The sequence below is a fragment of the Chelonia mydas genome, chromosome 2, assembly GCF_015237465.2.
Source record: "Chelonia mydas isolate rCheMyd1 chromosome 2, rCheMyd1.pri.v2, whole genome shotgun sequence".
Taxonomy (NCBI): Eukaryota; Metazoa; Chordata; order Testudines; family Cheloniidae; genus Chelonia; species Chelonia mydas.
In genome coordinates this window covers 99,130,960-99,152,839 of record NC_057850.1, presented here as the reverse complement: position 1 = coordinate 99,152,839, position 21,880 = coordinate 99,130,960, and the positions used below count along the sequence as shown (strand labels likewise).

The following is a 21,880-nucleotide window of genomic DNA, read 5'->3' as shown; positions in this document are numbered from 1 at the left end:
TATCGGGATATTCGTGGGTTATGCAGCATACTTAGTCCTCACATAGAAGTGAACCAATGGGTCATTTCTGTACGTTCTGTGAACCAGATGCAGATGGGAATAAAGCAGTGGAACTCCCTGGGCAGCCTTTGGGCCAAATTCAGTGATGATGTAAATAGTGGTGTAAATTAAAAATTGGGCAGAAATTTGTGCTTGTTGCAAAATAGTGGAATTTGTACCAATTTGGCATTGATTGGGAGCTAAGTTTTCTGCTCAGTTACTCTAGATTTATATTGGTATAACTCCATTGACTTCAGTAGTATAATTGAAATTTACATCTGAATAAGTGAAGTCAGCATTTAGTCCGAGGTCTGCAAAATGAGCATAATCTATATGCGTACAGAAGATGCGGTGGGGGCAGGTAGCCACTTGTAGCAGGAAAACTAATTAAGAGGAAGAGATAAGATAATGGAGGACTCCAGGTTTCAATGTAACTTGCATCATCTTCAGCACTCCCAGATGTAGTCCTGGTGTAAGCAAGGGCAAACTTTGCTTACTCCCTTTTCTGTAGGTGCTGAATTTGGTTCCCATGGAATACAAAATCAGTGTAATTTAAACTCCCTTTCTGATCGTAATTCTGATCTCATTTATTCCAGGTGTGTAATTTACACTACCACACACATCACTGCTGAACTTGGCCCTTTTGTGTGAGCGCATATTCTTCTGTGTGCATACGCACACAAAAAATATGAAATTCAAGGGCTTGACTGTGTAGCCCTTACTGACATTAGTGAGTACTTACTACTCACATGAGTAGTCCCATTGACTTCAATGGGACTTCTCATGAGAAAGTGCTCGCCAGTTTCAGTAATGATTGCACGGTCCTGTCCTAAGTGGGGGTAAAATTGCTCAGTAGTCCTTGTATTGGTATTTCCTTCAAAAAGAGCTTTAGTATTACAGGGCTGTACTCTTACAAGTGTGAGATTTGCATGTTGTTTTCACTTCTGCCACCAGCATCAGCAATCATTTAAAAATGGAACTGAGGAACGTGTATGTAAAAATCTCATACATAGTACATGAAAAATACAATCTGTTGTTACACAGTTATCTGAAACTGAGTAAAAGATAAAAATAAATATTCCTTTTCTTCCCTTTTCCCCCTCCCAGGCCCTTCTTTCTGTCTGGCCAAATTTCTGTCCTTGGTTACATGCCGACAACCTCATTGAAATTGGAGGGGTGTAACTAAGGGTAAGTTTTGTTCCTCTGTGTATACGGGAGGTATATATGTGTGTTATGTGAATGAAGTAGGAGCTGGTTAATTATGAAATAAAAAATGGCACATGAATGAAATACAGGTTTAGGAAATGAGAAGAGCTAGGGTAACATTGTTTGCCTAAAGATGTCATCATGGCACAGACATGCTGTATATTTTCTTTAGTTGCTAGAATATGACAAAAGAATAACTTGTTAAGTAACATCAGAGAAATGTACTTGCTCAGGAGACCAGCAGTAAATGTACAATACAGTAAATGCCAAAGGCAAGGATTCAATTTAATAGTGACTTAAGAACCTTGCAATAGTTCAGAATTTTGCTTTCCACATTTCATGTCTTGATAAAAGAGCAAAAGAGTTGACTTTTTTTTACATCTATAAGAAACAGTTCCATTTTACAGAAGATATGCATTGGTTTTACCAGTCTTTAGTTTTAAAGATTATACCTGGACAAACTTCCTAACATTGCAATTGTTACAATTTATGGGGGGAGAGAGAGAGAGACACACACACACAGAGTAATGTAACAGATTTATATTCAAACTATAAAGGTGTGTGGTGCTAATCAGAACCAATAGGTACTCTAAGGCATCTTTACTTTTCCAGTTGGGTTTTGAACTTTTGGACTACTAAATTTTATTTTCTTGTTTAAGAGCCACAGTCAGTGGAGTCAATGGAGTTAGACCAGGAATTAATTTAACTAATTTTTGTTAAATATTCAAGGGTGGTTTTTTTTTTTTCTAGTTTGATTTTTAGATTAGTTTAAAACAGGTCAGAAATTAAATTGGTTTAAAATCTTTGGCTCGGGGCATCCATACTGCCACCATTTTCAATCAAAATAATTGCCACCAGTATGAGGCTTGGAAATGCTTTCCGTACTTTAATGGTTTGGCCCTGATATTCCACCCTAATCCATGTAGGCAGACACTAGTGGCCCCACTGAAGTCTGTGCAAAGGTTTGCTCACACGGGTCATCTTGTACAGTCGGAGGCTTGATTTCAAATGCAGCCATTTTTTGGCCAGTTTTTGAACTCAAACTCATCACACTGATTTTCATGAACTTTTTAACTTCCAGAGTATTTGAATGTGAAAAATGGGTGATTTACTTTAAATAGTTTCCCTTCTATGTTTGTCTTGCTATCTGCTATCCAAAAAGATTATATTGTATGCATCAGTGTAATGTATCCATTAGTTTATGGCTCCAAAGTCTTCCTGGAAGTGTCACAAATCCACAGGGTCCCTGAGTGCTAGATTTAGTATTTGAAGCTCAGATTTAGTTTTAAAATCTATAAAACGTCTGTTCTCATACAGCAGCCAACCGGTTGTGCTTTCAGAGAAGCTCAAGAGCTCAGATTATTGTTTCCAGAGTCAACTTTAATTTATGTTTAGTCAAATCCATCTTCAAGGGTTACTGTCAACTTGAAAAATCACATTTGCCTGAACATTTTGTACCTAATGTAGTTAAAAGCATAGTTACTCCTTACAACCAAGACAGAGCTTTACAGGGGTTAGAACTGTGGCCTTAGTGCAAATGATCCTTGGGTCCAGTTCTTCCACCTGGAAATCTGAAGGAAACTAAATCATATCTACGACAGGGGTCGAGCCAGTAACTCAGTATGGAGAGTGTTTCTCAAATGAGGTTGTGCATTTATTAGGAAAAAGTGGAGAAGAAAAAGAATTTGGATGGGTGGGGGCCATTCAGTAACAAACATAGCAAAATGAAATAAAAATCTGGTATATTAAATAATCAGACAAACTGTAGCAGTGGCCCAATTCTCATTCCTTTGCCTGGCTACCCTAAGTGCTGCAGCATGATGGCATCAGTGATCAGGCGGAAGTGAGTGTGGCTCAATTGTGCTGGTGTGACTCCCCTACCTGAGTTCACTTGCAGTGGCCTCTCTGTGTCCTAAGGTGATGCCAGGATGTCCTTATCCACATCCTTGATGCTGCCTGCCCATGCACTCTTAAGGGGCACATCACTCCTGAGAGCCTCCACTCCCTGCTACACTCAGGAGCCATCTAGATGCTGGGATGAAGTGACAGCCAGGAGACCTGGTCACACACACAATACCTGGGATTACTAGAGCTGAAAGGAATTAGTAAGAAAGCTATTTTTCTTCGTGTATTTTGTTCATTTATGCATGGTCACTTTCATTTTCTTCTGTAGGTAAATTTCTTCGTTGCTGAAAAGATCCTTATAAACATTGATAAGGAAACAGAAAATAGTTTTCATTTCATGTTTTTAAAAAGAGGTAACTCCTGCCCTCTCAAATTATAAGGTGCTTTATCAGAATCAGGATTTCTTTTTTTTAAATTAGACACGTTTTCAAAAAGTTTCAGGTTACAGAGTCCCTTCAAACTTTTTTGCTGACAAGACTTCCTTGCTTGAGCAAAGTTAAATTGCTTTTATGGGTTCCATCCAAAATGGCTGCTTAAATCAATGGGAGTTTTGCATGAGTCAGTCACACCTATTTTTATCAAAACTACAGTTTTATTGAGATTAGCCACTGTAAATGCCCAAGACTGGTGCAAATGGAGATTCAGACTCCATAGGATGATGAAATATATGCAAATCTTAAGCACATAAGCAAGACTGATGCATTCATTTAATCACATTTAGAGATCCAGGGGCAGATCAGAGCATGGAATTTGCCCCTCAGTTTGAATGGAGAAAACTGTTCATGTTGCAAACAAAACTGAAATTCAAATCTTGCAAAGATTAACACGCCTTCTTACCATTTCAAAATGTTAGTAGCCCCATTGACACTTCAGTGGGACTATTCACAGTGCACAAATTTAAGCAGTGTAAGTCTTTGCAGGGAGTGGGCCCAATTTCTTTTTAACCCCTTGACGCTGGGAGTCAGGTTTATTGATTAAGTATGATTCTTATTGCTAACAATGTGCTATGCAGACACCACCATTCCATCAAATTAATATTGATTTCTATTATAGGACAAAGGACATAACTGTCCACTTAAACAATGAGGAGTCCGCTGGCACCTTAAAGACTAACAGATTTATTTGGGCATAAGCTTTTGTGGGTAAAAAACCCACTTCTTCAGATGCATGCAACTGTCCACATAACACCCAATGCAAATGATGTGTTTTTTTTCCTTAAGGGAAGAAGAAAATATCAGTGCTATTTAAATATGGCATTTTCCATATCTACTATATTTAGATTGGAATGTTGCAGAAATAATCACTGGGCTGACACAGTCCTTATTTTATTCGCCATTGGTTTATTTCCCAGTTTGTTTCTATCTGTACATGAGTAAAATTTTCAGAACCACTTAAGACAGCTGAATCCCACTGACTCTGTGTATGTTATGCATGAGGTGTGTTTCCTCTGCTCACTTACACTTGCTCATGTTAGCTCTCATTAAGCTAGCGCAAGTATAAGTAGCATGGGCAGCAGCGGTGGAGGCATGGCTTAGCTGTGCCAAGTACATACCTATCTGTTTCAGATGGGTTTGTACTTTGGATGGCCAAGCCTCTGCTGCAATTTCCTGCGCTACTGGGACTATGCTTCTATTTATACGTGCACTAGCTTGATGAGAGTTAGCATGAGTAGGTACAGGTGAGCACACCCCTACCTTGTAGTGTAGATGTAGCAAATGAGACTTAGGCTCCTAAACCGTACAGGTGCTTTTGAAAACTTTACATCCGTACACTCGAGTGATTAAGTGTTAGCTCAGCTAAAGTAAACTTGTTTGTGGTGGGCATGGCCATTTTGGGCAGAACTCAGCCCCCTGAAAGCTTCATGAGAATCCATGAAATGGGCTAATCATTGTGGTATCTAGGCTGCAAAGACTAAATTAAGAATCACATTGGGCCAGTGTTTTGTTTCAGGTTGGGTTTATCTCAAATGAGATACTTTGGTTTGTCGTACCAAATCAAAATGTTGCATTTTTGGCTCAGTTCGATATTAAACTGTGTCTTCCCTGATGGAAGCCTGATGAGAACCCTAATTCAGGTTCCTCATGCCCCTCTCCATCCTATGGGCCAGGCTCCCATGCTGACTGAGTCTCTCGTGATGCACCTATGGGTGGGTCCAGGAGGCACCTAAACTGCCTCTTTCATATGAGGCATTGCACTGATTCAAGAAAACATCGTTTCACATTGAACTGAATCAAAACTAGACATTTTGATTCGGCAATGTTGAAATGTTTAATTTTGATTGGGAATGTTTTGATATTTCCAAATGGAAAGTTTTGTTTTTTCCATAACAAATAAACATTTGCCACAGAAAGCAGACATTTTTCACCAAAAATTTTGTTTAGTTGAAATCCCAGTTCTCCATCGAAAAACAGCTTTGATGGAACATTTTTGAGCTGCCCTAGTATACTTTTTTATTTAAGAAAAGATATCTGAGAAATCTTACTCTTCTGCATGAACAAAAACTCATAAAATACAGCTGATTATCTTAAAGCGGCAAGAAAATATTAGGGAGTTGGGGGCTGGAGAGGGAGGGAAAAACAGCCTGTATTAGTGTAATTGTGATTAAAATTAATGAAATAACAAATTCATAATATTGTGTTTATAGCATGCTATTCCTATCTTAATATGGCTTGCTCTTTCACCATTTAAAGCAGGGCGGGCAAACTTTTTGGCCTGAGGGCCACATTGGGTTTCGGAAATTGTATGGAGGGCCGGTTAGGGGAGGCTGTGCCCCCGCCCCCTATCTGCCCTCCCCCTTTTCTCACCCCCTGACGGCCCCCACCCCCGGGACTCCTGCCCCATCCAACCCCCCCGGTTCCCTGATGGCCCCCCTAGGACTCCTGCCCCATTTCCCCCCCCCCCCCCCGCCCCGGCTCCCTGTCCCCTGACCGCCCCCAGAACCCCTGCCCCTGACAGCCACCCATAGCCCCATCCAACCCCCCCCTTTGTGACTACCCCCCTGAACCCCTGCGCCCATTCAACCCCCGTTCCCCTCCCTCTGACTGTCCCGACCCCATCCAAAGCCCCGCCCCCTGACCACCATCCCGAACTTCCCTGCCCTCTGTCTAACCCACCCTGCTCCCTGCCCCCTTACCGCACAGCACGGAGAACCGGTGGCTGGCGGCGCTACAGCCAAGCTGCCCAGAGCGTTGCGCCAGTGTAGTGTAGTAAATTGCTCTCCATAACTGCTACCACTAGCATGTTCCTACGTGGAGCAGTTTAATACGCTATGCCTGCAGCATGGCGCACTGAGGCTGCGGGGGAGGGGGAACAACAGGGAAGGGGCCGGGGGTGAGCCTCTTGGGCCAGGAGCTCAGGGGCCGGGCATGGGGGTCCTGCAAGCTTGATGTGGCTTGCGGGCCGTAGTTTGCCCACCTCTGATTTAAAGTCACAATTGTCATTTCAGTTGCATTATCAGTAAGGTTGAGAGAAGGTGTGCTTAATACCTCTGCTCATCAGACTCCATCTTGTTGATCTCTAGTACACATATACATAATTTCTCCGAACTTGTCCTATATCAGTGCATACAAGTAGCTTTACTTTTTAGCTTTGTCTCTTTCAGCTAATGTAGATAAGAGAAAAGCAGGTTTTCTTCTTCTACTCTTTAGACCAAGGGCATGCTGACTTAATTAACACAGTAGTTTCCTGACTTCAGCAGGTGGAAGTAAGCCTCTTAGTGGTTATGCAGAAGAATTTTAATTTGCAGTTAGACTTTTAGGTAATTATGCCTGCCTGCCTTAGGGTTATAAAAATCACCAGCTCAGTGGGTTTTATCAGATTTTTTCAGGTTCTTAGAACAAAACATTTATTTGAGAATATGTTGATGCTAGAAACATAAAGCTCTAATTTCAGTTGATAAAAGAAAACTTCAGTTATTCTTAAAAGTTAAAAGGGAAGTGATGAAACACCAAGATTCTTGGTGTACTGATAAGGAAATTACAAGAAAGTTAGAAGCCTAGAGAAGAAGGAGGAAAAATGGAAGAGTCATTGGTGATTGGAGATAGGGGCATCATGAGAGGGTGAAATCAACTGTGTTTGGATGTTGAAGAGAGGGGAATCATTAAAATTGTCATCTGTTACGGAGGGCTTTGTTTGCTAGAATGTAGAAATTTCTGGTGGACAGATAACATTGTTTTAAATAAAGATGGCTAGCTCCTCTTTGAGTCTACGTAGTGTTGAAGTCACTGAATGATTGTTTCTGATTCTGATGGTTGTAAATGTAAGAGCTGCTGATTAATATGTCAAACAGGTGATTTATATTTTGTCATTGCCAAGCATCATTGGATGAATTTATCTGACTCAGCGTGCCAGTAGTTGAAAGACATGCTAGGAAATAAGTGATTGAATGAAGTTAAAAAAAAAAAGGGTATTATTTTCAAGTAACATGTACATGGTTAAGTAGCAAGATGTAAATAGCTTTTGAATAGTTCTCTGACATCAGTTTCACTTAGAGCAGGGTGGCTGTTCATTTTTAACACCCCAAAATGGAAAATACCTGTCAGTATTTATACAATAAAAGTTGCAGCCTTCATTTATGCTAATAGCATTGCCTACAACATAGCAAAAAATGGGCAGTTTAAAGAAATGATGGAAGCACGTCACCCTGGAAAAACTCCTCACATGCCTGCTAGTACATTCTGCAAATGAAAAATCAGAGGAAAAATTAAAGGAAGGACTGTAGAAATAAATACTGGTGTTATGCAAGAGAACAGGAGAAATGATTCAGTAATAGCTACAAGTATTCAGACTTGGGAGGGGGGAAGCATCCCCACTTATAGGACTGATTCTGTATCTTAAAAGAGACTGCCAAATACTGTGTCCATTTTGTTGAAGATGTCATCTAAAAATACAGGGAAAGTATGATGGGGTGGTTTTGCCATTTGTTTAGATGACAAAGATAATGAAAAAATTAAAGAACTTCTCAGGTGCAGTCATGCTAACTTCGGACATATGGATGTCAGTACCCTATTTAAAGCTCAGTGAGAAGGCTTACAGTTTTTTCCACCACCACCACCATCAGCCTCATGGTTGGTTGACTGAAAAAGGAAAATTGATGCCCTAGCCCAGGGATCGGCAACCTGTGGCACGCGTGCCAAAGACAGCATGTGAGCTGATTTTTAATGGCACGCTGCTGCCTGCCGGGTCCCAGCTGCCGGCCCTGCTCAGCCCACTGTCGAACCCAGGCCGGGACCCCGGCAGGTAGCAACGTGCCATTAAAAATCCTGCCTGCCTCAGCCTGTTCTTCTCCACCCCCCTGTAGGGGCAGGGTGAAGAAGCTTGGTCCTGCCGGCTGCTGCTGCAGGGCAGGCAAGGTCCCCCCTTCCCTGGCCTCTTCCCCCAGCATGCTGGGTTCCTGCCCCTGTTCCTGTCCCTCCCTGCCGCTGATCAGCTGATGGCCCTTGCGAGGGAGGGGGAGAAGTGGAGTCGCAGCGTGCTCCCTGCTTCGCAAAGGAGGCGGAGAAGAGGTGGGGACGGGACCTTCGGGAACGGGGGGTGGAATCAGGGCATATCCCCTCCAGCCCCCTGCCTTGAGCCGCTCTGGGCAGGGGGCTGGGAGCACCCCCAGCCCTCTGCCCTGCACCCCCCACACTCCCCCTGCCCTGACCCCTGCACTCCCCTCACACACCCGTAGCCCTCTGCCCTGACCCCTGCACCCCTCACACACCTGCAGCCCTCTGCCCTGACCCCTGCACCCCCCCACATACCCAGCCCCCCCACACCCCATGCCCCGACTCTTGCAGCCCCCACATTCCCGCCCCCACCCTGAGCACCAAACGGGAGCTCCTGCACCCACCCCCCACATTTCCCACCTGCACCCCTCGCACCAAATGGGAGCTGCCCTGGTAAGGACTTCACACCCAAACCTCCTGCCCCAACCCTGAGCCCCCTCCCTCGTTCTAGCTCCTGGCCAGACACTACACCCCAACCACCAGCCTCTCCTTCACCCCCAGTCCTGTGCTCAGTGCACTCCCACCCTCAGCTCAGTGCAGAGAGAGAGAGGAAGAGAATGGGCTAGAACCAGAGAGAAGGTAGGTACCCACTCTATGTGGGCAGGGCTGGGATCCCAGACCAGCAGCGGGCTGAGTGGGGCCAGCAGCCGGGACCTTGGCTGGCAGGAGCCAGCGGACAGAACCCCAGACTGGCAGTGGGCTGAGCCACTGCCGGTCTGGGGTTCTGGTTGCTGGCTCCTTGCCAGCTGGGGTCCTGGCCGCAGGCCCCGCTCAGCCTGCTGCCGGCCTAGGTGAACGGAACCCCAGGCTGGAAGCGGGCTGAGCGGGCCAGCGGCGTAAGATCAGCATTTTAATTTAATTTTAAATGAAGCTTCTTAAACATTTTGAAAACCTTGTTTACTTTATATATGACAATAGTTTGGTTATATAATATATAAACTTATAGAGAGAGACCTTCTAAAAAACGTTAAAATTATTACTGGCACACGAAACCTTAAATTAAAGTGAATAAATGAAGATTTCGGCACACCACTTCTGAAAGGTTGCAGACCCCTGCCCTAGCCTTTCATTGACACATTTTACTTTATTTTTGGAAAGCAGCATGTAGGTTTTGTGATGCTTTATTTTGTAGGTGTTTGTGGTGCTTTATTACAGCTAGGAAGGCTACACAGATTACTGATTTAGGCAAAACCTTTCAGGCCTGGATGCCTAACGTTAGACTCCTAAATCCACCTTTGTGCACTTAAGTGTAAGTAGCCTGAGCCTCAGAAGTGCTGAGTGACTTACAAATCCCCCATCTAAGCCAATAGGAGCTGCAGGTGCTCAGCACATCTGCAAATTGGGCACTTTTATTTAGGCACATAACCGTGGATTTAGGAGCCTACATTTGGACACCTGGGCTTGGAAAAGGTTTACCTACATTAGTAACCTGTGTTGTGTTTCTTGATGCAATAAACTATCAAAAAATGGTAGCACCTAGATTTGAAAATTTCAGCCTTAGTTTCAAAGAACTTTAAACAGCGCAGTTCTTGTTTAAAGAAAATTAATGACATTTGATTACTCCCAGTATTTTCAAGCACTGTCCTTTGGGAAAATTGTGCAGTGGCAGAGGGAAGTTTTTGATTTCCGCTTCAGTTAAACAAAATATAGGACACAACCCTGTTGACACTTAATACACGTGTATAATTTTAAAGACGAGGGTAGTCTTATTGGATTTAATGAGGCTATTTATGTGGGTGAAGATACTCAAATGCATATGTGCTTGCAGGATTGGGCCTTGGTAAAGTGTCAGTTAATGACTGATAAGACAGCTGTACAGCTTAATTTTTCTTTGTTTCTTTTTGTTCAACTTAATCCAACTTCTTTTTCAAATATATGGAAAGCCTATCAGTGCAGCATGGCACCAATCTAAACATTCAGTTTCAAAATGAAAATCATGTTAGCTCTTCTGTTGTTTCAGTAGGAGGAAAAAAGTAATCTGGAAATAGGATGGGGTTTGGGTTATTTACATATTTCACCACTTAGTACAATAAATACATTCATAGACCTTTACTAAAATGTATCTTCATGGTGTTCTCTAAATATAGAAAATGTAATGGGTGTGGTTTTTTCAGTAGCAGTGTGAACAATAGAAAGAACATAAAATCTTTAATAATAATAATAATTTTAAGTTACAATTCTGAAGTGCTGACTTCACCATACTGAGCTATTTAATGGTTTTACATAGAGCCATAAGACGGATCAAGCTTTTTTCTAATGCAGGGCACTTCAATACACTATAATTTGAGTATTATATCAGTTATTTTTATGTAGGCAGCATACAGCAAAACACGTGGAAATGTTATGACTTCATCTTTTAAAAAAACCTGTTAATAAAATAGCAGTTTTAAATACATCCTGAAATACCACAATACAATGTGGGCAAAATATGAGCTGCAGAACACATACATTTCCCTGTTGTTATTAAACTTTTAACAGGATTCACTGTGTGTCATTTTAAAATGACTTCCAGGTATTATCCAGAATGGTTTAATGGCTTTAGATACTTTTTGGCTTGTTCTGCAGAAGAAAATGGGTCCCTTTCTAAGTAGCAATTAGAACTTATTGAGACCTTTTATATTCTAAGAGATAGAGCAAAGCGGGTTTGCTTTAAAAACTTGGTCAATAATTTCAGCTATAGCAGGTCAGAGCCTTTTCTCTAAATCATATTTATTTTTATTTTTGTATATGCATTGCAGTGGTGCTTATCACCATGGAATCTGATTACACTTTATACAAACAAGTACATGAGAGAGTATTGTAAATCACAGCTGCAATTTCCTAGAGGAGCCCTAGAGAGTTGGGCACCTAACTCCCTCAGCCTACATTGACAGTCCCAGCCTACATCTGTTTGTGTGTGTGTGTGTGTGTGTACACACACATACTATAGCATATGACTATCTGATTAAGCTTTGCCATATTAATTATAGCAGTTGAGGAAGCAGGTTCTACTATAGTTAAGGTTCAGTTCCATCTCTTATTCTAATCTCTCTGGTTCAATTGGTCCTAATATTTACAAGCAGCTTCTTGGGGCTGCAATTTTACATTTTTTGCCTTAGCTCATAGACAGGGTTTTTGGCTTTGAAATTTTACTGAAATTTGAAGCCTTTTGGGGGAGTATTCAGCATGAAAAAAATATACTTTTACCATTTTTAAAAATGGGAAGACTCCCATTAGCTTCAGTAGGCTTTGGATCAGACTGGAATTCCACTCAGAAATTTGTCTCTGTCATAACTAAGAAGGTTTGACAGTAAAATTTGTCAGCCACACCTGACGTTTCTAGAGGACACAAATCCGAAGTGTCTTCGCATAGGTATATTCAAGAATGATTGGCCTAGAGAAAGTCAATAGGGTTTGCCTATTTTCCTTCTCTCATAATACAAGAAATAAGAACTCAAATAAAAGAAAAGTTTTAATCTGTGGAACTCATTGCCATAATATATGGTTGAGACAAACAACTGCAGTTATACTGTCTAGGTTAGAAATTAGCATCAAGTTTCATTCTTCAGGACATATGCCAACCACTAACTGCCTGGAGTTACAAAGAGTCCTGTGGCACCTTATAGACTAACAGACCTATTGGAGCATAAGCTTTCGTGGGTGAATACCCACTTTGTTGGATGCATTCACCCACGAAAGCTTATGCTCCAATACGTCTGTTAGTCTATAAAGTGCCACAGGACTCTTTGCCGCTTTTACAGATCCAGACTAACATGGCTACCCCTCTGATACTTACCTGGAGTTAGGAAGATACTTCCCTCATAAGCATGTTCTTGTACAATTTTTTTATTGCTTTATGCCTTCCTCTGAATATAGGTATTAGTCACTGTGAGTTGAAAGGATTCATAACTAGAGAGGCCAGGGGTCTCATCTTATGTGGCTGTTCTTATATTTCTAAGTAATATTCTCTTTTTAGGAAAAGTGTAGGCTTTTTCTATGTGTTACTGTTCGTATTACTCAAACATCTTTTAAAAAAGAGGTCATCCACATGCTGTTCCAACTCTGCCTCGGTACCAGTTGTGAGTTGAGGACAGCACTTGATAACTTTCATTGTTTTTGGTTTTACTTTTACATATTAGTGCAGCCAATAAAGGTCCAAAGATCCTCAGCTGGTGTAAATCAGGGTAGGTCTGCTGATGTCAGTAGAACTACAAAGATCAGAGTCAGCTGAGGGTCTGGCCCCACATGTCCTAGATTAATTACAAATTCGTAGCTGTATTTGAGACTTATAATGTATTAGAAACACGCACTAGTGTATTGGAGAAGTAACAACATCTTGCACTGAAATATATGCCTCCTACGTTTTTTTGAGGAATAGCACCACTAGGCCTCCAACTGTTACTCAGTCTTCTCCAGAGAGGCCAGAGCTAAATTATTTTCAATCAAGAAAGGGGGCAAATTTGATGTAGCTTGCTTCTACATTCACAGGAAAGTTAAATTCTGTACTATCAGAATAGTTTCCTGTTTAAATTGTTGGGTTTTTGTTGCCCACAACTGAAATTCAGATAAGGCAAAATCCATCTATTTCTCTCTGACCTTGACATGTGTTTGTTTTTCTTGGCACAGCTGAAAAAAATGTTAGAACAAACTTCATGGTAAGACACAAACAGAATAATTAAAAACTTTTACATGGATATGTAGCTTATCAGTTGCTGTTTACTTTTCATTAGATCAGTGCCTCCATAAAAAGAATTATAACACTCCCAGGAATTCTTTCTGGAGATGCTGGAATTAATGTGTAAGAGTCTATGATTTTGTACTTGTTTTTGTTTGATCATGATGGAGAATCTCCCTGGAAAGCTTTTATAGTGCTTTTATAGTCAATAAAAACAACTTTTGGCTTTAGCCTTTGTTCTCCGTTGTTCTTTGATTGAGGAGTACCACCAGTGCATGACAGCTGCATGTTTTCCTTTAGCGTTTTCACCAGTGGAGAACAATAATAATATGGGGATAACTTAGTTATAAAATGCATGGATATTATTTCACTTATTTGAACAATGGACTGGAAACATGGAAATATGAATCTGTAAAACAGTAAGCGTTCTTCTGATAAAGAAGCATTTTAAAAGAAATGAACTTTCAATTTAAGTATTTCTGCACTGTGCTAAAGAGCTATGTTGTGGTTTTATGCCTTCAAGTTTAGTCTGTTTATATCACAAAAGGATGTCTTAAATATTTTTGGTTTGCACATACCTTATAAGGAAGTGTAAGGTGATACAAACTCTTCTTTCCGTTGTTCCTGCAATAAGTGCATGTGTATAGAAACACAGCACAACACATTTTAGGTTTCTGAAAAAATATGAATAGAAAAGGAATTAAAATTTGGAATCTGCGAGTAGTAGTCACGCACAGTGCAGTTGAAACTAAGATTGAGTATAAATATATGTTCTTGCAGTGTAAGTAACTTCAGTGTAAGATCACACAGCCTAGCAACAGTTCAACATCAAGATGGCACATTGCCTTAATTAGCTTCTAACTCTATAGGTGAGGCACTAGAGTTTTCTGTAGCACAGTGGTTCCCAAACTTGGTCCGCCGCTTGTCCAGGGAAAGCCCCTAGCGGGCCAGGCCTGTTTGTTTACCTGCCGCGTCCGGAGGTTCGGCTGATCGCGGCTCCGAGTGGCCGCGGTTCGCTGCTCCAGGCCAATGGGGGCTGCGGGAAGCAAACTGGCCCGGCCCTCCAGCGGCTTTCCCTGCACAAGCGGCGGAACAAGTTTGGGAACCACTGCTGTATTATATAGTATCACAAATGGATCTCATATTCATATATGTTGGTCACTTTTACAATGTTACTGTGGCTGGCAAACATGATTTCTTAGTGGAAATTAAAAAGTCATAAGTGTAAATCTGTAAGCATATGAAATTATCTGTGCAATTTGTTTTAAGTTCCAAGAAGCATTATAATGCAAAAGTGGAAAGAGCAGTACAGACGGGTTAATAGTACATAGTGAAAATAATTTGAGCTTTTAATCAAAAGCACGTCTACTATAACTCTTACAGTTTGTATTGCTCATAAATGTACACGTGTATTTTACAATGTCTAAACGACAGGATTTGGAAGTCCTTGTATAGATGTTCCGTAAGGAGAATTATAAACAAATAAATAAACTGATTACAAAAGGTAAGTTAATGGGAAAAGATCAAATAATTAACTTATTGCAACGAATAAGATTTTGTCACACTGTGACACAGTTGGTCACTGCCTTGCTTAACAGGATTGCTCTAATAGCTCTGCTGTTGTTAGCAGCAACCAGTGTGGATATAACTAAAATTTCACGTATTTGATGGTATTTGTAAAATAATGCGTGTGCCTTTAAGGGAAAGTGAAATCAAATGATGGTGTTATACTCAAAATATTCAGACCTATAAATGAATCACCGTGTTTCAAATAGAGAAACTATTGGGCAATTACAGTAAAAACCCAGAGGAGAAAAACGTTTAGGTATGATTGCTAAGTACCTCCTCTTTTGAAAAGTAGTGTATGCTGCACTAACATACTGTTCATATCAACAACATACTAGTGCTCAGGTGTAAAAATACATCGTAATGACAGTGCATTTGATTGAAACACAACTGTTGTGATTTCACGGCTCTCTTATGTGGCTTTTCAATAGGGACAATCATGCCTTCTCAAAGTCTTTGTGAAACACAAAATACAGAAACAAAACGGGTGACAACTGAAGTAGAAGAAATGTACATGTTCTTCTACCTGTTCTGAGTACACCAAGGGTGTTCAAAATGTGTCCAGCTGAAGGGTTTGTGTTGGCAGCTTGCTTGGAGATTGAGGGCCCTCACAAACTTAAAAGGAGTAAATTCCATCTACCCTCGTCTTAAATAGGGTACTCCTAGTGAATTGGATAAAGACGGACTATTGCACACTGAATGCAGTAATGCTTTTTATTTTGCACAACTCCCTGTTAAAGATAAGAGAGCCTTGAGTCACATTGTCGGCCACCCATAAACAATACCAACAGCTAGAGCTACTGTGCTGAAAGAATTAGAACATACAAAGGCCTGGACCAAAACCAGATCTGCATGCAATCCTATTCTTGTAGGGAGAGGGTGCTTTAAGGTTTGGAGTGAAGGCACTCTGTTTAGATAAACAAAATAGCATTAAAGGTCAGAGAAGAGAGAGAATTTTTCTTACTGTTTTGGGGCCTGATTCTCTGGCTGCTGTGTACATGGAACTGTCATGGAAATCAGTCTAAACTTAGAAAAGGACCTTTATCGTTTTAGGGTATAAAAGGGAATATAGTTATTTTAAATTTAGAAACATCCTTAATATAAAGGAAGATAAAAATGGCTGTGCTGTAGTTAGAGGGGAAAGGCTAAAGTGTCCTCTCTAATGCTGGTGTAGTGACGTCACAGAAGTCAATGTAGTTACTCTGGATTTACACCCATGTGACTGAGCTTATAAAAACAAAAGCTGTGTGTGTGGGCAGTGGGAGGGTAGGAGCTCCTGTGAGCAAAGGACTTCATCACTGGCTCTAAGACTAAATGGATGCCCCATGACTCTGCTGGCATAAGGGAGCTAGGAGGCTGTCATAAATCCCCCTTGAGGAATACTGCCATCATAGGGGAGTATCTACGCTGGCTCAGTGACACCACCTGGAGAAGTCCTAGGTGAAAGGGATTTTCCAGGGGCATTTCTGGGAGAAGAGGGTTGTGGCCAGGGCATGGCTATTCTTTGGCTCTTCCTGGCAGATAGACATAAGTTAGAGCAGCCTGTTATCTGACCTAACCCCTTTCATGGCAATCCTGTCACGGGAGGTGCAAAGGTGACATCAAATCACCTTCCCACCTCTCTCCAGTCCCGGTTTGGCACATAGTCCAGATGGCCAGTGTATGATGATTCCCTTCCTGGAATTGAAGTTAGTTACAAACTAGAGGACAAGATGAAGTCCAATCCGAAATCTTTTCTCCAGGTTTGACTACTCCTTGGGTTCACAGTGCATTATCTGTACCCCTTTACCAAGTTCCCTGTATCAGGGCAACATCTCTGAAGCCTGCTCCTTCCCTTGTTGTGCCCTCCATGCTCAATATTGTTGGAACGTATTAGCTTCAGTGCCTATATCCAGGTCAGGCTATTAACCTCTTCTTGCCCTGGACCACAATGGGGTTTGTCCATCCCAGCACAGCTCCACAGCTATGTGGCTTCTGAGAACAGAAGAAGTGACTTTTTCATTATTTTCCTTTGTATGGAAATACAGGTTTAATGATAATATCATAGTCAATCCTAATTATGATAGTGAGATTATCGTTTTCAAGGAAAATTGTGGTAAAACCAAATGATCAAGGCATCTTTACAGACATTCAAGTAGTCAGCATGACATAAGCTTATCCAGGTGAAGATGGTTTTTAAATTTAATCTCTTTTACTATCTAGTTTTACCTGCGGGTAAACTTAATGCTTTAGACTAAGGAAAAGATTTTCAAACTTGGATGACTAATTTTAGACAGTTGATCGACGTCCATATTTGGAAAACTAAAGTTGCTTGATTTTCAGAGATTCTGAGCATTCAGAGCTACTGTGAAGTCAGCGGGAGCTGCAGGTGATCAGCAGTTCTGAAATTCAGGTCACATTTATGTACATGCCAAAGTATAGATTTAGGTGATTAACATCAGGCCACCTACATTTGAAAATTTTGGACAATGTGCAGTAACCTTCTGAGAAAACTGTTATACAGATGAAATGGAGGAAGGGGCGGGGGGAATACATTATAATAGTGTTGCAAACTCTTTATGATTTCGGAATAGATGGTGATTTTCTGAAAGCCGCAGCTTCTGGAATCGGATGATTACAAGAGAATCTCAGTTTTAATTTGAAACAGAAAGTGAGTCCTAGACCTCATGTTTGTGAAGAAAACCTTGAAAACATGCACTAGACCTAAACGCTGAAAAGCCAGCAAGCAAATAAAAAGAATAATAAAATAAAATGTATTGTTTTTTGAACATCTCATGAGTTTTAAGCCAGTCATAATTTTGGGAAGCCTGACTCCTGATTTTTGAATGCTCAGAGTTGATAACACTGTATTCATTATTTTTAATGTGCATGAGATGCTGATTTTAAAACATATCTGAAGGTAGGTACTGTTTATCAAATAAAATCTCCATCTCATTAATAAATAACATTAAAAACACAGAGAGAGTTCTGAAAGGGCAGTGTAAAGCTTATCAGTAGTGAAGTAAAATGATATTTTTCATTTCCTAGTGAAGCTGTATTTTAAGAGTGTGACATTGAAAGGAATCCTACTAGATTACAAGCCTGGAACAACATGTTTTTATGAAAAGAACCTCACTGTGTTTAAAAAAGAAATGATACAGAACTCTTATCTTGGAGACCCTGCACAATAGTGGTAATATCTTTTATATTTTTCTGTAAATAATGCTTTTTTCCCCTTTATGCTGATTTTGAAAGATTGTGTGATTTTTATATAACATCTTTACGTTACTGTTGCAAGTAAAGTAGATATTAAGCAATGACTTTGACAAAACTGCTATTACCTAAGAAAGTAAATATAGGTGTGCTTATCTAAGCTTGGAGGTGGTTTTAGTCTAAGAAGGTGAAAACCCTTTTAAGTATTAGCAAATACTATGGCTGCCTGTTGAAAACTTGCCAAGATACATTTGTGAAGTGTCTTTTTATGCAGATAATTTCAATTTGTTTTATGTTCGTTATTATAAAAAACTTTTAAAAAAAGTATACTGAATTCACTTGGGGGTATTTTGATCCTTTTATACATATGCTCTACATTTAGTACGGAAAGTAAAGTAAAGTAGATATGGGATGCTAAAGGTATTATACAAAAAATATATGGTGTATTTTGATAGTTTGAAGTACTATGTAATGATAGTACAGCTAGTAATTTATAGAGATCAAGAATTATACAGTGCAACTAACTATTGATTATTTACTACTATCTCGGGTGTACAAGTTTATTAAAAGTAATGGGCAGGCCATAAACTGGTGGCACAGAAAAGTGAAAGCTAATAAAAGTCGCGTAACATAAATAAATATGATGATGGCATTTAAATATGTAGCAAAGACAAACTGCATTTGTGTGTTAGGAATAGGATCACAAAACATCCCATAATGAATCAGTCATGCAGTAATCCATGCTTATTTGTTGTGTAACAGGTTTAAGGATTTAGTAGTATGGTTCAAATTGTACTCTTAGAGTTAGAATCACTGTTAGATTGTGCCTCCCTGGTGGCAAATGTACCGGTTTAAACATCAGCCTAAAGAGCACAGGAGTATTTGTATTTATAGAAAAGTAATGTGTGTGATATTTATGCATGTGGCTTTATTTGTGTAAAGTTTTTGATAGGCTTTTAAATCAAAGCTGTAGTTGTAAGAGCTAGGACTAGGTAGACTAGATGGTGGGCTAATCCCTTTAAAAAGAATACGTCAGCTCTGAGATTTGCCACTAGAAATCCTAAACTGTAATTTGATGCTCTGCATGGCCAGCTCTTTCTCAGTTATTTATGTATTAAAAAATGTAGAGAAATCTTTTGCTAGCATGTAGTTGTGCCTGACGTCAGATGTGCTTTTGTTCTTCTTGCTTAACACTCGTAACCAATACCGCAGATTCTGCTGTACAACAATGTAGCTAAATAGGTAAGACTGTCTGCAACCCCAGGGTTCAGAAAGGCCGTGGAAGGTTCTGCTTGAGCTGCTTAAGCTTCCCAAGAAATCTGGTTAGTAGTGTGGTTTAAAGTAAGCATCAATTGTTTCACTTTAGCTAAGGTTTCTCAGAGGAGCCAGAGAGTAGCAAAGCTGTCTATCTGAAGCTACAAAGCTTTATTCCTCAAGGAAACTGAATTTAATGACATTTGATTATTCCTTCTTCCATGCCATTGGCTATCTGTCCTATTTTTTTTTTTTTTTAGTTCAGTAAGGGATGAGTTCTGGGTAGGCAATGGAGGAGTTAGTTTTACTCTGAGGGCTGGATGAGATGAGTGGATGTTTTCCATCCATTAGCAGTGCCCACTGACGAATGGAGAAACTCTGACTGTTTGAAAAGATGAAGCTTCAGTCCATAATGATAATTTGCACTTAAATGTTCCTGGAAGTCAGATAGTACATTTGGCACTGTATAAAACAATTCAGAGTCCCTGCTCTGAGGAATTTACATCCTACCTAGATTGTGGCAATACAGACTAGCTACATATTACATGCTGGAAGAAGCACCAAAGCTGATGTGGTGGATCTTGTTTTGAAGGAAGACTTCATGGATGAAATGTGTTTTAAGGAAGTATTAGGATGATGGAAAAGAGGTTATTTGGTGCAACAGGGGAAAGGTCATTGTAAATACAGTGTAAAAAGATGTGAGGACGTGAATGAGAGAACAATACAAAAGATGCATTATGAAGGGAAACTGGAGTGGACTTTAAGCAGCACAAAAGGGAATAAGACAAAATGAGAACAGATTAGGTAGGATGGAGTTATGCGGGAACTATAAGGGGAAGAAAGGAAGCTTGAACTTTTGATATGCAAGACATTTGAATGGGGCAGTGGCATGATTGGTTTGATATGAGAGTAGAATGATTTTAGCAGCAGCATTTTGAATACATCCGAGGGGAACAAGATGAGAACAGGGAGGCCAGAGAGGAGGCTGCAGCAGCTGAAGAGAGAAATTACCAATGTGTGGACAAGTGTTTCAGGAATAGGGATAGAGGAGACAGGACGGATTTTTAGACATATTGAGGATGATGTAGAAGAAGAGAGGAGTCAAATTTGAAGATGAAGTTGTGGGCCCTGAGGACGTTGAAGATATAGTACTGTTTTCATCAGTGATGAAGAGGAAGAAAGTTGAGAAGCTTAGTCTTAGATATTACATTTGAGATGGTCAGTTGGATACATAGGCTGGAGTACCCATGGGAAAAAAATAGTCACAGCTGTTTGGCGGCACCACCCATCAGCTGATTGGGGGTGCTGCCCATCAGCTATTTGGCAGCTCTGGGAGGGGCTTGAGGGAGGGTGGAGACCAGCAAGCGGTGGGTGGAGGCTTGGGGAGGGGTCAGAGGAACTGCAGGGCCTCAGGGATGGAGCAGAGGTGGGAAGAGGTTGAGCAAAGGTGGGACCCTGGGGAAGGGGCGGAGTGGGATTGGGGCCTCAGGGTGGAGCAGGGGTGAAGCACCCCCGGGGAAAAGTAAAAGTCAGCGACTATGGTTGGACATCTAGATGGGGTTGACATAGAGGTATTCATGGACATGCTGAGTTGGCAGAAAAGAGGGATTTTTTATGCGGGGGAGAGAGAGATTTAGAAGGAAGGTGCCTTGTTTCAGGAAGGCATGTAAGTGTGTGTTTAAGTGTTTTCCTGAATAAGGATGCTTTTCTGAATTGCGACCAGGGGACACTAGTTGAAACGGTGTGAGTGGATAAGATTCCTTAGGGAGAGCATAGAAGAAGAAAAGGAGGGAACTACTCCTGAGGATATGAACAGATTATGGAAGAGGAGAGGAGAAGGAGCTTCCTAATGAGGCACTGAGAAGAGCTGGAAGAACTGAGAAAGCAGAATCACAAAAACAGAGGGAAAAGGAGTGATCAACAGTATCCTGAAAAGGAATAATTCTAGTGAAGGGGTCCTTAGACTTGGGCAGGACAAGGATGTGAGTTACAATTTCAGAGGGGTAGAGAAAGTGGATGCTGAAGGCAGACAATCCAAGAGGGATTTAGTGGACAGGAGGGTGAAGCAGCAAGTACATATGGCACAGTCAGTAAGCTTGCGGGGAAAAGGGGATGAGGAATACAGTGTGGCAGCTGGACAGATTGTGGGGCACAGGAGATAGGTAAGGGCTATAGGGGCCTGCTTTGAAAATTGGGGGAAATGAGCTAAGAGTGTTTTGCATGTGTGAGACAAAGGCGGATACATACTAAAATGGAAGGTTCCCCTACATAGATGCCTCTATAAGAAAAACACTTTCTATTGGTGAAAAACAGTACTGTATTAGTCATTCTGTTAAGTTCTCAGTTCTGGTGTTAAGAACATTTCAGAAACTCGGTATGTGGTGTGGTGACATTTCTACAAGTGGATAGTTAATCTAACTACAGTGTTACTGTAACATATTTCATGGTGCTTGCACTTTTTACTCATTAATATTTAGTGTGTCTTGGTATGTGTGTGATACCTATTTATTGCCAAGGAAAACAATCAGATAGATCCAAGAAGGTGTGGTTTTACTTTATGCAAGAACTTGGACAG

At 40.8% G+C, this 21,880-nt stretch overlaps 1 protein-coding gene across 23 annotated transcripts in view; it reads left to right on the top strand.

Moving 5' to 3' along the window:
• ZNF516 (zinc finger protein 516) overlaps positions 1-21,880 on the top strand; it is a 131,989-nt gene that overhangs the window by 17,097 nt on the left and 93,012 nt on the right. For 5 of the 23 annotated variants that reach the window (XM_037892942.2, XM_043539981.1, XM_037892956.2 and 2 more), the window contains exon 2: positions 1,147-1,227. The exons of 10 other annotated variants lie outside the window; for them this stretch is intronic. The gene's annotated coding sequence lies outside the window, so the exon portion shown is untranslated. Of the gene's footprint in view, positions 1-1,146; positions 1,228-3,162; positions 3,351-17,886; positions 18,032-21,880 lie in introns of all 23 variants that reach the window. 8 more of the 23 variants (XM_037892948.2, XM_043539983.1, XM_037892946.2 and 5 more) reach the window with 4 other exon arrangements.